The sequence below is a fragment of the Leucoraja erinacea genome, chromosome 2 (genome assembly GCF_028641065.1).
Source record: "Leucoraja erinacea ecotype New England chromosome 2, Leri_hhj_1, whole genome shotgun sequence".
NCBI classification, from domain to species: Eukaryota; Metazoa; Chordata; class Chondrichthyes; order Rajiformes; family Rajidae; genus Leucoraja; species Leucoraja erinaceus.
The window spans coordinates 23,247,492-23,266,297 of record NC_073378.1 but is presented as its reverse complement, the minus strand read 5'-3'; the positions used below and the strand labels follow the sequence as shown (position 1 = coordinate 23,266,297).

The 18,806-nt window shown below is 46.7% G+C and overlaps 1 protein-coding gene across 2 annotated transcripts in view; it reads left to right on the top strand.

The window, feature by feature from the left end:
• The first annotated feature begins 17,565 nt into the window (after positions 1-17,565).
• Positions 17,566-18,806, top strand: part of LOC129707610 (voltage-dependent L-type calcium channel subunit beta-2-like) — a 343,156-nt gene continuing 341,915 nt past the window's right edge. The window contains exon 1 of one of the 2 annotated variants that reach the window (XM_055652740.1): positions 17,566-18,806. This exon is cut by the window's right edge and continues 657 nt beyond it. The gene's annotated coding sequence lies outside the window, so the exon portion shown is untranslated. The other variant, XM_055652771.1, reaches the window with a different exon arrangement.

Here is an 18,806-nt window from a genome sequence, read left to right as displayed (position 1 = left end):
ATTCCACCCCTACAGATCTCGGCGTTTTACACCTAGAGAGCCAGGCACCGAAGGAAGATTCACCCCTGAGTCAAGGTCTTTTTTAGGGGCAGGCCCCAGCAGGCCGACAGCGAGGATGAGGAGAGAGCAACCACCAGCTCTGCTCCCCAAACCTCGTGGACGAAAGCCAGCGCCACGACGCCAGTAACAACAGAGGTAAGTCAAACCAGTTCCTCAGGGAACATACCAAACGAACCTCACTTACAGGTGGGGGGGAGGTTGAAATACTTCTTAAAAGAATGGTGTTGGGTTACTAAGGATCCATTCATACTGCACAGTATAGAAGGATTCAAAATTGAGTTCAATTCAAATTTATCACCACCACCAACACATTCTAATACTCACACATATGTCTTTTCCTAAAAAGAGACAATGAATATACAAAAGAAATTGAAACGCTATCTGACAATAATGTCATTGAGAGGTCATACACAGAACCTCACCAATTTATATCCAATATTTTTCCAAAAGAGAAAAAAGATGGAGGGATCCGTATTAACCGTATAACCATATAACAATTACAGCACGGAAACAGGCCATTTCGGCCCTACAAGTCCGTGCCGAACTAATTTTTTTTCCCCTTAGTCCCACCTGCGTGCACTCATACCATAACCCTCCATTCCCTTCTCATCCATATGCCTATCCAATTTATTTTTAAATGATACCAACGAACCTGCCTCCACCACTTCCACTGGAATCTCATTCCACACCACTACCACTCTCTGAGTAAAGAAGTTTCCCCTCATATTACCCCTAAACTTCTGTCCCTTAATTCTGAAGTCATGTCCTCTTGTTTGAATCTTCCCTATTCTCAAAGGGAAAAGCTTGTCTACATCAACTCTGTCTATCCCTCTCATCATTTTAATGGCCTCTATCAAGTCCCCCCTTAACCTTCTGCGCTCCAGAGAATAAAGACCTAACTTATTCAACCTTTCTCTGTAACTTAGTTGTTGAAACCCAGGCAACATTCTAGTAAATCTCCTCTGTACTCTCTCTATTTTGTTGACATCTTTCCTATAATTGGGCGACCAAAATTGTACACAATGCTCCAGATTTGGTCCCACCAATGCCTTGTACAATTTTAACATTACATCCCAGCTTCTATACTCAATGCTCTGATTTATAAAGGCTAGCATACCAAAAGCTTTCTTTACCACCCTATCTATATGAGATTCCACCTTCAAGGAACTATGCACGGTTATACCCAGATCCCTCTGTTCAACTGTATTCTTCAATTCCCTACCATTTACCATGTACGTCCTATTTGGATTTGTCCTGCCAAGGTGTAGCACCTCACATTTATCAGCATTAAACTCCATCTGCCATCTTTCAGCCCATTTTTCCAAATGGCCTAAATCACTCTGTAGACTTTGGAAATCCTCTTCATTATCCACAACACCCCCTATCTTGGTATCATCTGCATACTTACTAATCCAATTTACCACACCTTCATCCAGATCATTGATGTAAATAAAAAACAACAAAGGACCCACACAGATCCCTGAGGCACCCCACTAGTCACCTGCCTCCAACCCGATAAACAGCCATCCACCATTACCCTCTGGCTTCTCCCATTCAGCCACTGTTGAATCCATCTTGCTATTCCTGCATTTATACCCAACAGTTGAACCTTCTTAACCAACCTTCCATGAGGAACCTTGTCAAAGGCCTTACTAAAGTCCATATAGACAACATCCACTGCCTTACCCTCGTCAATTTCCCTAGTAACCTCTTCAAAAAATTCAAGAAGATTAGTCAAACATGACCTTCCAGGCACAAATCCATGTTGACTGTTCCTAATCAGACCCTGTTTATCTAGATGCTTATATATATTATCTCTAAGTATCTTTTCCATTAATTTGCCCACCACTGAAGTCAAACTAACAGGTCTATAATTGCTAGGTTTACTCTTAGAACCCTTTTTAAACAATGGAACAACATGCGCAGTATGCCAATCCTCGGGGACTATTCCCATTTCTAATGACATTTGAAATATTTCTGTCATAGCCCCGGCTATTTCTACACTAACTTCCCTCAATGTCCTAGGGAATATCCTGTCAGGACCTGGAGACTTATCCACTTTTATATTTTTCAAAAGTGTCAGTACTTCTTTTACTTTGAACCTCATAGTATCCATAGCTACTCTACTAGTTTCCCTTACCTCACATAATTCAATATCCTTCTCCTTGGTGAATACCGAAGAAAAAAAAATATTCAATATCTCCCCCATCTCTTTTGGCTCTGCAGATAACTGTCCACTCTGTCTCTCCAATGGACCAATTTTATCCCTCATTTTGTTTTATCCCTCATTTTTATTTTGGATCTTGTGGAGCTAAATACATATGTGCAATACAAACACTTTAAAATGGGCAATTTTGGAACAGCAACTCAGTTGGTTTCCAAAAATGGCTATATGGCATGCATCGACCTAAAAGATGCATGCTATTCGGTGTCTATTCACAAAGAGTATAGGAGATATTTCAAGTTTACCTGGATGGGTCAATAATGGCAATACAAGGTTCTGCCAAATGGATTGACATCAGCCCCTAGACTGTTCACCAAATTACTTAAACCAATTCTGGGGCTGCTAAGATCTCAAAATCACATAGACATGGCATATTTGGATGACATTTTCATCTTTGGAGTTACCAAAGAATTGGTGGAAGCAACAGTCAAGGCAACCAAACCCTGTTTGAAAAACCTGGGTTCCTAATCCATCCAGTAAAATCAAAATTAACTCCTACCAAGGTAATTGATTATCTAGGATTTACTATCAACACAGTAACCATGTTGGTGACTTTGCCAAAAGGCAAACAAAAGACTTGAGGAAAGCCTGCAATGATCTGATAGAAAAACACAAACCAACTATCAGACAAACAGCAAGTGCTATTGGCAAATTGGTAGCTGCCTTTTCTGCAGTAGGCTACGGACCTTTGCATTACCAGCATTTACAGCGGGCAAAGGAACGAGCATTGAAATTGCATGCAGGTCAGTTTGGCAAATCAATGCGGTTACCAGCTGAAGCCATTATTGAACTACAATGGTGGATGGCAAACATAAGACTCAGCTCAAGGGAAATCTCAATTGAGAGCCCATCAGTGTTTCTCCAAACCGCCGCAAGCGGGTTAGGATGGGGAGCCACTAACACAGCCAGGAGCTGTGGAGGCAGATGGAATGAGCAAGAGTCAACTATACTCCAACAATATGGAATCAATTACCTAGAATTGTTGGGGGCACAATATGGACTCAAGTCTCTCTGCAACAACATGCAACATGTGCATGTTCAAATTCAGATTGATAACACTACTGCGGTAGCATATATCAATCACATGGGTGGTGTAAAATCTGTATCCTGTGACAGATTATCTAACCTCATTTGGCACTGGTGCATCGAGAGGGATATTTGGGTCACGGCAGTATATCTACCAGGAAGATATAACACGGCATCTAGATTAAACCATCAATTACCCAGATGTGTGTCCTGGGAGCCAGACCCAGGAGCAGAGTCAGTGGATGCCTTTTCTCTAAACTGGGGAGGAATGTATATTTATGCATTCCCATCATTCTGCCTCATAAACCGATGCTTGACCAAATCAAGCAAGACAAAGCCACAGGCATTTTAGTAGTACCAGATTGGCCTACACAAGCCTGGTTCCCAAAAATACTGGGGATCATAGTCCAGCCATTAATGGTTGTACCTAAGAGGAGAGATCTCCTAGTAAACCCAGTTTCAGGGAGCAGCCATCCACTTTCTGACCGGATTGATTTGTTGGTTTGCAGATTCTGAGGAGGCCATTTCAAGACATTGGATTATCCGAACGAACTGTGGATGTCATCACAAAGGCATGGAGGGAGAGTAACAAAAAACAGTACGCCACTCATATTAAGAAGTGGGGAGCTTTCTGCCATGCAAACGATATAGCATACAACACAGTTCGGATAACGGATGTCTTGGAGTTCCTATCAGCCCTGTACTATGACTATAAATTAAGTTATAGCACAATCAACAGTACCAGATGTGCACTGTCCTCCTATTTGACACTGGAGGCAGGGCACGGGCCGATAGGAACGCACCCCTTCGTAATAAAATTCATGAAGGGAATTTACAATTCGATACCCCCAAGGCCTAGGTACACGGACACATGGGATGTGAGCATGGTACTGACCTTACTTCGTCAGTGGGGACAGCCAACGGCCTTATCTTTGTCTAAACTAACATTGAAAGTGGTAATGCTGATGGCGCTAATAACAGCCCAAAGAGTCCAGACACTACAAAAACTACGACTGGACTACATGACCAGCAATACGAATAACATAACATTCGTTGTTAAGGTCCTGATCAAACAGAGCAGGCCAGGAATGCCAGGGATGATGATCCAGTTCCTGGCATATCCAGAGGACCTACGATTGTGTGTGGTAACACATTTACACCACTACCTGAGAGTCACAGAAAACCTCAGAGGCTCAGAATCTCATCAGCCACAAGAAACCACACCGAAATGTGTTGACACAAACTATCTCCAGATGGTTAAAGGAGGTAATGGTGGTAGCTGGAATAAATACTCATATCTTTAAATCTCACTCCACCAGGGCTGCATCTACGTCGGCAGCAAGAACGATGGACGTGCCCCTTGATGACATCCTAGCAGCTGCAGGATGGGTGAATGAAAGAACGTTCCAGCGGTTTTATAATAAACCCATAATCGGACCAGGGGTATTTGCTCGTGCCATCTTAAGTTCTGTTACCTAGCTTGTCCACAGGTTTGGAGGGGAAGCAAATAAAACATTTATTTTTTCCTTTATTTTAAAGCATCAGTGTCGTTACTAACTACGTTATGTCTGAATGCTTTAACAATAATCTCATCCATGGTCAATCCATTCAGTGTGTGACGCCTGGATTCGTAGCCGGCGTAAAATCACAGAGCTTTGAAATCTTCACGTAGTCACTCACGTGACTCCGAAATTAAATAGTAATATTAAACGAGAACTTACCAGTTTGAAGTTTGATCTTGATTTTATGAGGAGTTACGATGAGCGATTACGTGCCCACCACTCCCAACCTCATATTATCAAGGTCACATGGAAGTTCTGTTTTTTTTCACAATCTTACTATTCTCAGGTCTTCTTAGTTATCTGTGATTTAACACCGCTGCTTTGAAGATTGACGCGCACGCAGACGGACGGCCCTTCTTCACGTAATCGCTCATCGTAACTCCTCATAAAATCAAGATCAAACTTCAAACTGGTAAGTTCTCGTTTAATCTTACTATTCTTCAGTAAGTGTCTCCTTTGTTGTTTCTGTAAACCCAATTCTCCCCTCTCTTTTAAAGGACTTACCGTATACGGTGCTAGCGGTCTTTAACCTTCCTGTTCATCGCGGTGTGTGTCTGTATCACCTTTGCTTTGCACCATGTGAATTTCAGACAACGCACCCCTGCTTTCCCTGGCCCCTGCCTTTGCGATGTGTTTGTGTTTGTGTGTGTTGTCTCTGACGTTCGTCGTTCCAGTTCGCGGTTTTTCAGGCGAGTGCCGCGAGCTTGAAGGTCGCAGGCTGTCCGCTGAAAGGTCGCCAAAGTGGGACAGGCCCTTTAGCCAATTCCGAATCCCCCCCTGCTTACCTAGATTGTCTTCTCTGACATTTTCCCAGAGCCGCACTCCCATTGTTGTTGTCGCGGCGCGCTCTTGTGATCTCTGCCGGCCACGCTGGATCGGTGAGTAAAGTGTCTAAAAAGCCTTGTGTTACGCTAAAGTTTAAGAGAGTTTTACGGTCGTACATTGTTAGTGCCGATGTGTTAGTAGTAAGAAAGTTAGAAAAATGCACAATCCCCGCGGAGCTAACACGACAGCGACTGGACCCAGCCGCGCCATCTTTATCCAAAGGATCCAAGGTGGCAAAAATGTCAGTGGATTATATGTTGTATGCGAAGGCTGATAGGGTGGAAGATGAGGACAAGGGGGATTCTGTCCTTGTTACAAGTGGGGGGATGGGGAGCAAGAGCTGAGCTGCGGATATAGAGGAGACCCTGGTGAGAGCCTCATCTATAATAGAAGAGGTGGTAGCTGGTGATTTCTTGCAAGCCCTTCCAAACTGAAGAAAAGTCATTAGCTGAGAACTTGCCCCTCAACGTCTCAGAGTACCTTTCCTTGACAGCTCTGATTGTTCTTCTCAGCTTGTACTTGGCCTGCCTCTAGAGGTCTGCATCCCCGATCCTGTAGGCCTCATCTTTAGACTGGCGGAGCTGTCTGAGTTCTGCTGTAAACCAGGGCTTGGCGTTGGTGAACCTGATCCAGGTCCTAGTGGGAATGCAACTGTCCTCGCAAAAGCTGACATATGATGATGTCACAGTGTCTGTATATTCATCGAGGATTGTGGTTACTTCCCTGAACACATGGGGGGGGCGGGGGTGGGGAGAAGTGAAGTGGGGGGAGAGAAGTGGGAAGGAGAAGTGGGGGGGGGGGGAGATTTGGGGGAGAAGTGGGGGGGGGGGGGGGGAGGGAGAGAGAGAAGGGTTTTTAAGATGCCAGACGACTTTTTAATAAGCCAGGGATACACAGCTGTGATGTTTAGTGGGCATTTAACATTAACGGTTGGTTTTCCTTGGTTCTGAAAACTGAAAATGCCAGGTCAGCAAAGGAGATTAACTAAAACTACCTCGACTACCTACAACGACTTTTTTTTTTTTTTAATTCAATTTAATTGTCATTTGGACCCCTTGAGGTCCAAACGAAATGCCGTTTCTGCAGCCATACATTACAAACAAATAGACCCAAGACACAACATAATTTACATTTTACATAAACATCCATCACATCGCTGTGATGGAAGGCCAAAAAAACGTATCTCTCCACTGCACTCCCCCCCCCCCCCCCATGTCAGAGTCAAAGTCAAAGCCCCCGGCTGGCGATGGCGATGGTCCCGCGGCCATTAAAGCCACGCCGGGTGATGCAAGGTCGCACACCGGGTCTTGGTGTTAGAGCCCCCGGCGTGCGCTCGCAGAGTCCCGCGGCCATTCCAAGCCGCGCGGGGCGGTGCTGTAAGGCCCCGCTCCAGGAGCTCTTCAACCCCGCAACTCGGGCGGGAGAAGTCGCCGTTGCAGGAGCCCTGAAAAGCGGTCTCCCTCCAGGGACCCGCGGGCTCCCGGTGCCGCCGTCCGCCAGACCCGCAGTTGCAGCCTCCGAATCTCCGGAGGTCGGGCCGCAGCAGCAGCAGCGCTCCACCACCGCTCCACCCGCTCTGGACTCGGCCAGCTCCGCGACGGTGAGGTGAGTCGGCACCAGAGTCCCCGGTCTTCTCCTGTTGGAGGCCGCTCCACATTGCAGCCCCAACCGTGCAGGGAGAGATTTAAAAGTTACCCCCCCCCCCCACACACACACACACACACACACACACACACACACACACACACACACACACACACACACACACACACACACACACACACACACACACACACACACACACACACACACACACACACACACACACACACACACACACACACACACACACACACACACACACACACACCAACAAAAAATGACAAAAACTACATAAAAACATAGACAAAAATAATAAAAACGCAGACGGGCTGCAGAGGCCGCTGCAGAGGTCGCGCCGCCTACCGGACATGGCGGCACCACTGCCACTGCACCTACGACTACAAAAGTATCGATTTTCTCCATAGCGACCAATTTTTCAACATGGGACAGGGACAAAGTGGGACAGGCCCTTAAGAGCTCAAGTCTTCATCCACCTCTGCCCAGCATTCTTCTGGCTAATGTCCAGTTGTAGAACCAGTTGGATGACTTCAGGGCGAGGATTAGATTCCAGCGGGACACAAGAGACTGCAACATCTTCTGGCTGACCGAGACATGGCTGGTGCCGGATCAAGTAATCTGCCCAACCGAGTCCTTCCCTGTTTTCCGTGCGGACAGAACGCAAGAATCCGGGAAATCAAAGGGTGGAGGAGTTTGCTCCATGACCAACCACAACTGGTGCAAACCTGGGAATATTAATACGCTTTCTCGTTCCTGCTTGCGAGACCTGGAGCATCTGACAATCTCATGCCGTCCATTCTACCTTCCCCGGGAGTTCAGCTCGGTGATCATCGCAGCCGTCTACAAAGCACCGCATGCGGACACTGACGTGGCACTATCGGTACCAAACGATGTGATATGTCGGCATTAGAACAAGAACCCTGATGCGGCTATGGTGGTGGCTGGGGCTTTTAAAAAGGCAAATCTCAAAAAGGTTATGCCTTACTTCTGCCAACCCATCGTGTGTGTCACCAGGGGGGAAAATAACTTTGGACCACTGCTACACGCCATTCAGGAAAGGCTACAAGGCCGTTTCTCTCCCTCCTTTTGGAAAATCTGACCACGCTGCCATTTTCCTGCTGTAGAGTATAAACAACGGATAGTACGGGAAGCGGCAGTGACGAGGGACGTAAAGCGGTTGTCTGGCCATTCAGAGGCCATGCTGCAAGAAGCACTGAGTGATGTCGACTGGAATATGTTCCAATCAAGTTCCAGAACGTCAGTGAGTTCGTCGATAACAGCCGATAACATTGTCCCCACGGTAAGGGTTAGCATCTTTCCGAATCAAAAACCCTGGGTGGACAGGTCCATTCGTGTTGCCTTGAATGCTCGCACCGCTGCTTACAACTCCGGCCTGGCATCCGGCAATATGGACGTCTACAGGGGAGAGTCCAACAGACTTCGAAAGGCGGTGAAGGACGCAAAAAGGAGGTACAGGGACAAGATGGAGTTGCAGATGGAGCAGCGGGACACCAGATGCCTTTGGCAGGGGCTACGGACTATAAAGGGCCTGTCCCACGAGCAAGCACCTAACGTGGTCACTTGAGCCGTACGGCCTCACGGGGCCGGTCCCACTTCGATCGGCGGAGCCGTATGGAGTTGTGCGGAGCTTGTCCCGAAATCGCGGGCGGCTCCGAAAAACTGACCGTGTTCAAAATTTCAATGCGGCAACGGCCTGCCGGCCCACAGCCGCCTCAATGCCGTACGTCACGTGCGAACTTCCCGCGGATTTCACTCGAAATTCATGTCACTCACTCGACCTCCGCGCGGCACCCGCTTCTGGTTTGGTCGCGCTTGCCGCATGCAGGCACATGCTGGTGGGACCGGCCCTTTAGGTTGTGCTTGCCGCATGGAGTCGCATGCTCTTGGGACAGGCCCTTAACTAACTACCAGTGCAGCCCCCCCTCAACCGGGAGTGCCCGCAACTCCTTAGCTGCTGACCTGAACTCTTTTTACGCGCGGTTCAAGACGAGCAACATCACCCCTAGTTCTCCGGCTATCAACAACACCGCCAGCGCGCTGGCTAGCAAGGCTGGAGGTAGGTACACCGCTGGGGATGTGCACACATTCTCGGTGTCCGAGCACGACGCGAGGCATGTGAACACGAGGAAAGCTGTAAGCCCAGATGGTATATCTGGGCGAGTACTAAAGTCTTGTGCTAATCAGCTAGCTCCAGTGCTCACCACAATATTCAACTTCTCCCTGGCCAAGTCCATGGTCCCTGCCTGCTTCAAATGATCCACCATTGTACCTGTACCTAAAAATGCCTCCCCAGCCTGTTTAAATGACTACCGTCTGGTGGCCCTCACCTCGGTGGTCATGAAATGCTTCGAGAGGCTGATCAAGGGCTACATCTGCGCCTTCCTCCCTCGCACAATGGACCCGCTGCAGTTCGCATACCGTCCAAACAGATCCACGGATAATGCAGTCTCCCAGGTTCTGCACACCACTCTCTCTCACATTGACAGCCAGAAGGGGGGCAACGTGAGAATGCTGTTCATTGATCTCAGTTCAGCTTTCAACACCATAGTCTCCACCAGACCTGCTGATAAGCTGCTGGAACTGGGGCTGAACACTCCCCTGTGTGCCTGGGTCCTGGACTTTCTCACCACCAGGCCCCAGGTGGTCAAGATGGGGAGACATACATCCAACACCCTGACCCTGAACACAAGATCCCCCCAGGGTTGTGTCCTCAGCCCCCTACTGTACTCCCTGTACACACATGACTGTGTGGCCAGGTTCAGCTCCAAGTCCAACATCAAGTTTGCTGATGACACTGTGGTGGTGGGCCTGATCTCCGATAACGATGAGAAGGCCTAGCTGGAGGAGGTGGTTGATCTGGCACTCTGGACATCAGCTTCCTCTTGAATGTCACAAAAACTAAAGAGCTGATTGTGGACTTTAGAAGGGCTCAACAACCGAGGACGTACATGCCACTGGGGATAAATGGGACTACTGTAGATAGGGTGAGCAGCTTTAAATACCTGGGAGTCCACATTACAGAGAATCTGACATGGACATCACACACTGCCGCATTGGTGAGAAAGGCAAGGCAGCGCCTTTACAATCTCAGGCAGCTGAGAAAATTCAGAGTCCCTCTGAGGATCCTTCAGTGCTTCTACTCTGGGGCTGTAGAAAGTATCTTGTCCGGCAACATCTCGATCTGGTTTGGGAACAGCTCTGCCCAGGACAAGAAGGCTCTGCAAAGAGTTGTGCATTCGGCCGAATGCACTATGGGAACTACGCTCACCCCCCTGCAGGAACTATACACCAGGAGGTGCAGATCCAGAGCCAGCAACATTATGGGGGACCCCTTCCACCCCAGCAACGGACTGTTCCAGCTGCTACGGTCAGGCAAACGCCTCCGCTGTCACGTTGCGAAAACAAAGAGGATGAGACGGAGTTTCTTCCCACAGGCCGTCAGGACTGTAAACTCTTATCTCACCAGGGAATGATTTACTGTTGCGTTGTGTCTTTTTATTTTTCTGAAATGTAAATATTGGTTCTGTTCTGTTCTGTTCCGTTCTGTTCTGTTGTTTTGCACAATCCGCACCGCAGGCATTGCCACTTTAATTTCACTGCACATCTTGTATGTGTATGCGACAAATAAAGTTGACTTGACTTGACCTCCAACGGGATCCCACCACTGGCCACATCTTCCCACCTCCTTCCCTGTCAGCTTTCCACAGAGACCGTTCCCTCTGTAACTCCCTGGTCAATTTATCCTTTCCCACCCAAACCACTCCAACCCCAGGTACTTTCCCTTGCAACCGCAGTAAATGCTACACTTGTCGCTTTTCCTCCCCCCTCGACTCCATCCAAGGACCCAAGCAGTCTTTCCAGGTGAGGCAGAGGTTCACTTGCACCTTCTCCAACCTCATCTACTGCATCCGCTGTTCCAGGTGTCAACTTCTCTACATCGGCGAGACCAAGCGCAGGCTCGGCGATCGCTTCACCCAACACCTCCGCTCAGTTCGCACTAAACAACCTGATCTCCTGGAGGCTCAGCACTTCAACTCCCCCTCCCATTCCAAATCTGGACCTTTCTGTCCCGGGCCTCCTCCATGGTCAGAGTGAGGCCCAGCGCAAATTGGAGGAGCAGCACCTCATATTTCGCTTGGGCAGTTTACACCCCAGCGGTATGAACATTGACTTCTCTAATTTCAGATAGTCCGTGCTTTCTCCCTCCTTCCTCTCCCCCGCTGTCCCACTAGACTGCTGTCTCCACCTCTACCTTTCTTTTTCCCGCCCCCCCCGACATCAGTCTGAAGAAGGGTCTCGACCCGAAACGTCGCCTTTGCCTTCTCTCCATAGATGCTGCCTCACCCGCTGAGTTCCTCCAGCATTTTTGTCTATCTTCGATTTTTCCAGCATCTGCAGTTCTTTCTTAAATAAAGTTACAAGAGGAAAACCCCCCTCTCCTTGGACAATCGTCTGCTGACCAACAACCTGAACCAGTTCTACTGCGGGTTCGATAAACAGAAACATAACCTTGGTACTGCCTCCCCCCCTCCCCAATTTTCACTTCACACCTACTCACATCCTGACTCCAGTCTGCAAAGACTGGACCCTTCCCTACCCACCTCTCTCCAATCACCACCTCACACCCACTTACAGCCCGACTCTAGTCTGCAAATACTGGGCAGGCATCCACTACCCACCCCCTCCTTGCTGCCCAACATCAGTCTGGCCACTTCTCCATCACCAACAATAGAAATTGAGGCGGTGGAGAGGCTTTTCAGAAGACAGATAAACCGGAAATCTCCAGGACCGGATAATGTTTCCCCCTCTACTCTCAAGCTCTGTGCCTAACAACTGGCACCGGTCTACACAGACAGTTTCAACAAGTCCCTGCAAACCTGTACTGTCCCTGCCTGCTTCAAAGTCTCCACTATTGTCCCTGTACCCAAAGGGGCAAGGATTACTGGTCTTAATGACTACAGGCCTGTCGCACTTCTCTCTGTAGTCATGAAGACCCTTGAAAGACTTGTGTTGGCCCATGTGAAAAATATCACAAACCCCCTGCTGGACCCTTTGTAGTTTGCATACCGGGCCAATAGATCAGTGGATGATGCAGTCAACCTGGGCCTGCACTTCATCTTCCAGCACCTAGACTGCCAGGGGACCTATGCAAGGATTTTGTTTGTGGATTTTAGCTCTTCATTCAACACCATTGTGCCAGAGCAACTACACTCCAATCTCTCCGAGTTGGCTGTGCCTGAACCCCACTGTCAGTGGATCACCAACTTCCTGACAGATGGGAATCAGCATGTGAGGCTGGGAAAGCACATCTCGGACCCGCAGACCCTCCGCATAGGAGCACGGCAAGGCTGTGTACTCTACTCTCTCCTCTCCTTTACTCTCTCGACGCCAACGACTGCACCTCCACAGACTCCTCTGTCAAGCTTCTCAAGTTTGAGGATGAACAAGTTTGATAACAACCCTGATTGGATTGATCCAGGATGAGGAGGAATCTGCCTACAGACAGGAAGTGATGCAGCTGGCATCCTGGTGCCTTCGTAACAACCTGGAGCTCAATGCACTTAAGACAGTGGAATTGATTGTAGACTTTAGGAGAGCTCCCTCTCCCCTTTCCCCACTCCCCATCAACAACACCACAGTCACATCTGTGGAGTCTTTTAAGTTCCTTGGACCCATCATCTCCAAGGACCTTAAATGGGGGGCTACCATCGATTCCACAGTCAAAAAGGCCCAACATAGGATGTACTTCCTATGGTAGTTGAGGAAACACAATCTTCTACAGGCAATGATGGTCCAATTCTATACAGCCATCGTAGAGTCTGTCCTCACCTTCTCCATCAGTCTGGTTTGGCTCAGACACCAAGCAAGACATCAGGAGGCTGCAGCGAATCGTCCGATCAGCTGAGAAGGTTATTCAATCAGCTGAAATGACGTGTACACTGCAAGGGCCTGGAAGCGAGCGGGTAAGATCATCTCTGACCCCTCTCACCCTGGCAACAAACTCTTTGAAGCACTTCCCTCTGGAAGGTGATTCCGGATTGTCAAAGCTGCCACAGCCAGACATAAAAACAGTTTTTTCCCCCCACAAGCAGTAGCTCTACTCAATAACCAAAAATCTGTAGCCTCCTTTTGCTCTGATATTTTAGTTCATTCACATGTTTAAACTATAACGTTTTATTCTTAATGTTTTAATGTTTTATGTTTTTATTCTTAATTGTACTGTATGTTATGTTATTAGGTGCGAGCGGAGCACCAAGGCAAATTCTTTGTATGTGTACATACTTGGCCAATAAACTTATTCATTCATTCATTCATTCACATTTTGACACATGCCTAAATGCAGTTAGTAGCAGCAGAAGTGGACCATTCAACCCCTCATGTCTGCTGTGCATTCAGTACGATAATAGCTAAATCAAGACCACTTTACTGCACGAATGTCATATTACTTAATTTCCTTAATATCAGGGAATGAATCTCCATAGAAAACTTTACTAGAGACTTACAAAGACTTGCTATCCTCTGGGTGAAGAAAATTGATCTCATCTCTCATGACCGATCCCTTATTTTTAAATTGTGTTCCCTGTTTCCATTCAGGGGCAAGAGTACTTTAATGTGGTTTTGCTTAGAGATACAGTGCGGAAACAGGCTTTTTGGCCCACCGAGTCCGCGCCAACCAGCGATCTCCGCACATTAACACTTTCCTACACACACTGGGAACAGTTTACACTTTAACCAAGCCATTTAACCTACAAACCTGTACGTCATTGGAGTGTGGATGGAAACCGAAGATCTTGGAGAAAACCCACGCAGTCACGGGGAGAACGTACGAACTCCGTACAGACAGCACCAATAGTCAGGATTGAGCCTGGGTCTCTGGTGCTACAAGCTCTGTAAGGCAGCAACTCTACTGCTGCACCACAGTGGAGTACTCTTGCATGTTCCCTGATAAGTCCTGAATATGTTTCAATCAGATAACTTTTCATTCTTTCATTCTTCTACACTGGGCCAGATGAACCTCTCCCACGATCACAGGACAAAAGCTACCATCACAGGAATCAATATGATGAAGTTTATATCAGAAATATTTTGTTTATTTGCTAGAAGTGAGGGGGGAAAGGTAAAGGGAGGAAATATTTAGGTAGAATAGATTTAGAGGGGTATGGGCCAAACGCAGGCAGGTGGGGCTAATGTAGGTGAGGCATGTTCATTGGCATGGGCAAGTTGGGCCAAAGGGTTTGTTTCCACGCTGTATGACCCTATGACTCCAGAAGACCAGAGAATATTCATAATCCAGTTTTATGAAGGATCTATATAATTGAAACAAAATGCCCTTACTCTTGCCATAGAGTAATTGAGTCATTCGGCACATAGAAACATAGAAAATAGGTGCAGGAGTAGGCCATTCGGCCCTTCGAGTGTGCACCGCCATTCAATATGATCATGGCTGATCATCCAACTCAGTGTCCTGTACCTGCCTTCTCTCCATACCCTCTGATCCCTTTAGCCACAAGGGCCACACCTAACTCCCTCTTAAATATAGCCAATGAACTGGCCTCAATACCTTCTATGGCAGAGAATTCCACAGATTCACCACTCTCTGTTTGAAAAATGTTTTTCTCATCTCGGTCCTAAAAGACTTCCCCCTTATCCTTAAACTGTGACCCCTTGTTCTGGACTTCCCAAACATCGGAAACAATCTTCCTGCATCTAGCCTGTCCAACCCCATAAGCATTTTGTAAGTTTCTATAAGATCTCCCCTCAATCTTCTAAATTCTAGCGAGTACAAGCCGAGTCTATCCAGTCTTTCTTCATATGAAAATCCTGCCATCCCAGGAATCAGTCTGGTGAACCTTATCTCTGCTCCCTCCATGGCAAGAATGTCTTTCCTCAGATTAGGAGACCAAAACTGTACACAATAGGTGTGGTCTCACCAAGGCCCTGGACAATGGCAGTAAAACTCCCTGCTCCTATACTCAAATCCTTTTGCTATGAATGCTAACATACCATTCGCTTTCTTCACTGCCTGCTGCACCTGCATGCCTACTTTCAATGACTGGAGTACCATGACACCCAGGTCTCGTTGCATCTCCACTTTTCCTAATCGGCCACCAGCACGGAAATCGACCAATCAGCATGGAAATAGGACCTTCGGTTCAGCTTGCCCCATCTATGCTAGCCCCACCTGCCCGCAGTTAGCCCACATCCCTCTCAATCCTTCCCATCCACAAACCTGCAAATTCTTGTGCTCACAAGTTTAGCAACAAAGGCTAACCTGCAAATCACATCACCAACAGGGTCTAGACCCAAACTGTGTAAGAATGAACTGCAGATGCTGGTTGAAACCAAAGATAGACACAAAAAGCTGGAGTAACGCAGCGGGCCAAAAAATTGTTGTTTGTCTATTACCCTCCACGGATGCTGGCTGACCTACTGAATTCCTCTAGCAATTTGATTTTTTTTTTAACTAATTGCTTGCTGTGCCTGCATGTTAACTTTCAGTTATTTGAGTAACAATCTTGTATTCCATGGTCTCTCTGGGAAAGGCAACTATTGCATGCTAGAGCAAAAAAGCAACACGCTGGAAGAATTCAACAAGTCAGGCAGCATCTGTGGAGGAAAATGGACAGATGATATTTCAGGTTGGGGCCATTCTTCAGACTTTCATGATAGGGTTCTTCATTATGATGGAACGTGAAGTAGGAGAATTGGAGAGAAGCCCCTTGAATCTGAACAAGGGAAATTGTAAGGCATGAAGGAGATGAGGAAGCATGGCAGATGCAGTATAATATAGATAAATGTGAGGTTATCCACTTTGGTGACAAAAACAAGGGGGCAAAAACAAGGATCAAAGAAGAGGAAGTACTGCCACTTATGAAAAATATAAAAGTGGATAAGTCTCCAGGTCCTGACAGGATATTCCCTAGGACATTGAGGGAAGTTAGTGTAGAAATAGCAGGGGCTATGACAGAAATATTTCAAATGTCATTAGAAACGGGAATGGTGCCGAGGATTGGCGCATGTTGTTCCATTGTTTAAAAAGGGTTCCAAGAGTAAACCTGGCAATTATAGACCTGTTAGTTTGACTTCAGTGGTGGGCAAATCAATGTAAAGGATACTTAGAGATAATATATATATCAGCAACTGGATAAACAGGGTCTGATTAGGAACAGTCAACATGGATTTGTGCCTGGAAGGTCATGTTTGACTAATCTTCTTGAATTTTTTGAAGAGGTTACTCGGGAAATTGACGAGGGTAAAGCGGTGGATGTTGTGTATATGGACCAGTAAGGCCTTTGACAAGGTTCCACACGGAAGGTTGGTTAAGAAGGTTCAATTGTTGGGTATTAATAGTGGAGTAGCAAGATGGATTCAACAGTGGCTGAATGGGAGATGCCAGAGAGTAATGGTGGATGGTTGTTTTTCAGGTTGGAGGCCGGTGATTAGTGGGGTGCCTCAGGGATCTGTGTTGGGTCCACTCTTCTTTGTCATATACATCAATGATCTGGATGATGGTGTGGTAAATTGGATTAGTAAGTATGCAGATGATATTAAGATAGGTGGTGTTGTGGATAATTAAGTGGATTTCCAAAGTCTACAGAGAGATTTAGGCCATTTAGGAGTTTAATGCTGATAAGTGTGAGGTGCTACATCTTGGCAGGACAAATCAAAATAGAACGTACATGGTAAATGGTAGCGAATTGAGGAATGCAGTTGAACAGAGGGATCGAGGAATAACTGTGCATAGTTCCGTGAAAGTGGAATCTCATATAGATAGGGTGGTAAAGAAAGCTTTTGGTGTGCTGGCCTTTATAAATCAGAGCATTGAGTATATAGAAGCTAGGATGCAATGTTAAAATTGTACAAGGCATTGGTGAGGCCAATTCTGGAGTATGGTGTACAATTTTGGTCGTCAAATTATAGGAAAGATGTCAACAAAATAGAGAGAGTACAGTGGAGATATACTAGAATGTTGCCTGGGTTTCAGCACCTAAGTTACAGAGAAAGGTTGAACAAGTTAGGTCTTTATTCTTTGGAGCGCAGAAGGTTAAGGGGGGGACTTGATAGAGGTCTTTAAAATGATGAGAAGGATAGACAAAGTTGACGTGGATAAGCTTTTTCCATTGAGAGTAGGGTCGATTCAAACAAGAGGACATGATGAGAATTAAGGGACAGACGTTTAGGGGTAACATGAGGGGGGGGGGACTTCTTTACTCAGAGAGTGGTGGCTATGTGGAATGAGCTTCCAGTGGAAGTGGTGGAGGCAGGTTCAATTTTATCATTTAAAAATAAATTGGATAGGTAGATGGACGGGAAAGGAATGGAGGGTTATGGTCTGAGTGCAGATAGATGGGAATAGGTGAGAGTAAGTGTTCGGCACGGACTAGAAGGGCCGAGATGGCTTGTTTCCGTGTTGTAATTGTTATATGGTTATCTCACAGAAACCTATAGAAAAGGGCTATCATTTGTCAGAACTGGAGATTTTGGTTGACGATTGTCATAGAGACATGGAGACAAGAGACACGAGACATTTATTGTCACATGCAGCAATTGGTACAGTGAAATTTGGGGTCTCCATACAGCCATACGAATAAAAAGAGAGGAACAGAACATGATGGGAATGGGAATCAAGCACCAGAGGACATAGGTTTAAGGTGAGAGGGGAAAGATTTAAGGAGCAAATCCTTCACACAAAGGATGGTTGGTACATGGAATGAGCTGCCAGAGGAGGTAGTTGAAGCAGGTACTATCATAACATATAAAATATATTAGAACAGATACATGGATCAGAAAGGTTTAGAAGGATATGGGCCAAATCCCATATCCATGTGGAACTTGTGTAGTTGGCATTTTAGTTGGCTTTAGACAAGTTAGACCAAAGGACCTGTTTCCCGCTATATGACTCTTTGCATCAGTCCCTTTGGCCCACTGAGTTTGCACATGGAACCTAGAACAGTACAGTGCAGGAACAGTCCCTGTGGTCCACAATATCTGTGGATGTTTCCAAGTTAAACTCCCCTAATCTCCTCTGCCTGCACTTGATCTATATCCATCCATTCCTGCATTCCATGTGCCTATCTAAAAGTCTCCTAAATGCCTTTAAAATATCTGCCTCCACCATCATACTTGTACTGACCATCAAACATTGATTTACATGAATCCTATTTTACCCCAACACTAATCCCATTGTTATTCTCCCCTCATTCTCGACAACCCCCGCGCCCCAGATTCTATCACCCACTTACACGTTAGTGACCAATTGTTGTACCAACCTTGAGGTTTTTGGGGAACCGGGAGGAAACCAGAGCACTTGGAGGAAACCCTGGTGGTCACGGGCGAAATATGCAAACTCTGCACTGACAGCACCAGACGTTAGGACTGAACTCTACCGCCAATTTTCAACGCTAATTGTAATCCACGTGTACATGCAGTAGGACCTGTACATCCTGAAATGTTAACTCACCACAGAT